Source organism: Elephantulus edwardii, unplaced genomic scaffold (assembly GCF_000299155.1).
Source record: "Elephantulus edwardii isolate Elephantulus edwardi_28Jun2011 unplaced genomic scaffold, EleEdw1.0 scaffold00160, whole genome shotgun sequence".
NCBI lineage: Eukaryota > Metazoa > Chordata > Mammalia > Macroscelidea > Macroscelididae > Elephantulus > Elephantulus edwardii.
Genome location: NW_006399910.1, coordinates 1939747 through 1942124, shown reverse-complemented (window position 1 = coordinate 1942124; position 2378 = coordinate 1939747). Strand labels below are relative to the sequence as shown.

Sequence of the window (2378 nt, the reverse complement as noted above, 5' to 3'; positions counted from 1 at the left end):
TTGTTTGGTCATTTGTTTCTCCTATTGCTTATATCACTATAGTTCAGTTTAAACTTTTATTTTATAGCCCTGTTTTTAAGCTAATTAGTAACTTAAAAATAAAGTTTTAGATAAAAAGTTCATTATTTAAAGCACAGAAAATAGTAAGCAAATGAATGTAAAAGATTTTTCTCATGGAAAAAATGAGATTTTTCTTTCTTTTGTGAGTTTGTTTCATATTACTGATTTTAGGCTTTTTTCCCCCCCTCATTAAGAAAAACCCAAATATAAAAGGACTCTGGCCGTTATGCCATTGTCAAAGGTTTATTTGCCTTTATTTAAAAAATAAGTAAAAATTCTTGAAAACAGCTCTTTAGTTCTGGCAGCAGATTAGAACAAATCCTCAAAAATACACATTTTAATAAAAAAAATTTCAACTGGTAAGCTTTCACTCTGTAAGTCATTTTTTTTTTCACCCCTGTACTCCTGCAGATGTACCTCTCTCTCTGATTCATTCTCCTCTTCTAAAAGCTCATGTACTTCCTCTAAAATCTGGACACCCCACCCCCACCCCCAGGCCCTGGATTACATCACCTCTCAAGGCTGCAACTATTCTCCTGATCTTCTCAGAACCTGGCACAATAACTGAAAGCCGCTCAACTTCCCCATGAAGTACATGTGTCCTGTTGTTACCTATGAAGTCTGACCTCTGATACTGCATTAGGTACCAGGAGATCTTCACAGCTCTCTCTGGAGTCCAACTTCAAGGTCTGAGTCATCAGTTGTACCAAATCACTCATTTCATTTGTATGACCTTTACCTTCCCTGAAATCTTCATCTGACTTATCAGTTGATCTTGTAGAAGAACTTGTTTCCTCCTTAGAGAGACAATGGATCAGCTTCTTCTCCTGAGCTATGCTGCAGCCAGAAGACACATGTCTGGCAGGGAGGATATCTCTCTTTCAGCTTCCCCAGTTCAGCTGCACTGAGATACTGGGAGGGTTCAGTCCTGGGGCTGTGTGGCTGGAAGTCTGGACAGATTCTGTGCTGCTTTTCTAGAATACTTTCAGCAGCAGTTGGATTCTGGCCCTGTGGCGTTTAGTCTTTGCCTAGGGGCTACAGAGGCTGCACTGGAACATTCTTTGCCACACTGCCATTATCCAAGGATCACATGGAAATGTGATTGGTCAGCAGAGCAATCCTGCAGTCTCTCCTCCTTTGCCTGAGAAATACTGCATTTTCCTCCTAACTCATTAGAGGGATTGAGGTGTTCTGCTTGAATTATATGAATCAAATCTCTCACTGAATCCCTCCTTTCTGCAGGTAAAATGTAGATATTTACCCTGCTGGTCGTAGCCAATGGCTGCAGTGTGGCTCAAGTCTGATTCGCGGGGGTGGTCTATCTGACCAACAAGAGTCTTCAATGGACCAGTGACAACAGGTGTCTCCTGGGTAAGCATTTGTCTTCTCTCTTTATACATGCCCTTGAGTCTCCAGAGGAGTGTGGTTGAGGTTAGATTATTTCATTATTTGTTTTGAATATTCTGAAAACCACTGAAACAACAGGCTTGGATTTAGAATCACCATTCTTAACATTATTTTTGGAGGATTTTGCCTTGGTTGCTTCTAAAACTAAGGTGATCTGGTGCTTTATGTAAGGCTGTCTGAGGACACTCCTCACAGATGGTCTTTCTTCAGGCCACACTGAGCAGAAGCTCAGCATCGTTCTGATCAGCTCTGCCAACTCTGTACTATAATATTTTGGCATTAGAGGCAGCTTCAACGATCAAATAAACTAATGAATTCATGTCTTTTGCGTTGAAAGCATGCTTCAGGGTGGCCATTTCATACACACAGCATCGCAGAGCCAAGACACTAGACTTATAGTTGTAGGGCTTATTTCAGGAAAGTTTGGGGCTCATGTAGTAAGGTGTGCCAATAAACGTACTGGCCATGTCAGAGTGGTTCTCTAACACAAGAGCAATTCCCAGGTTTTCCACTTTGATGATATTTGTCCTTGCCAGGAAGACATTTTGAGGCTGCAGATTTCAGTGAAGTACATGCTTGCTTTTTTTTTTTTTTTTTATCTCTAGTCTCTTTATTTTCTGTCATGAAGGCTATATTTTCCAACTTACAGTACTTCTTCATTTTCAACCCTTACTTACAGTCATCAATTATTATTGATGCGTCTTTTTTTATTAAATTTTATTAGTTTTAATGAAAATTTACAGGGATTTTGGGTTTTCATTCCTTCATTGCTCCACCGTTCTCTCTACCCTCCTCCCCAGTTTGTTCTTCTTCCCACGCCATCCGAATGTCTGTTTTAATTGTCCAATTGCCACAGTGCTTGTCAAAGTCAGTTCTGATTAATCTCCTTTGTCAGTGTGTCCTTTGCCATT

The 2378-nt window shown here is 40.1% G+C and overlaps 2 pseudogenes; both read right to left on the bottom strand.

Annotated features, from left to right (window-relative positions):
- Nucleotides 1-317: 317 nt before the first annotated feature.
- Nucleotides 318-938, bottom strand: LOC102875579 (annotated as a pseudogene).
- A 197-nt stretch (nucleotides 939-1135) lies between these two features.
- The window catches only part of LOC102875165, an 8097-nt pseudogene continuing 6854 nt past the window's right edge, over nucleotides 1136-2378 (bottom strand).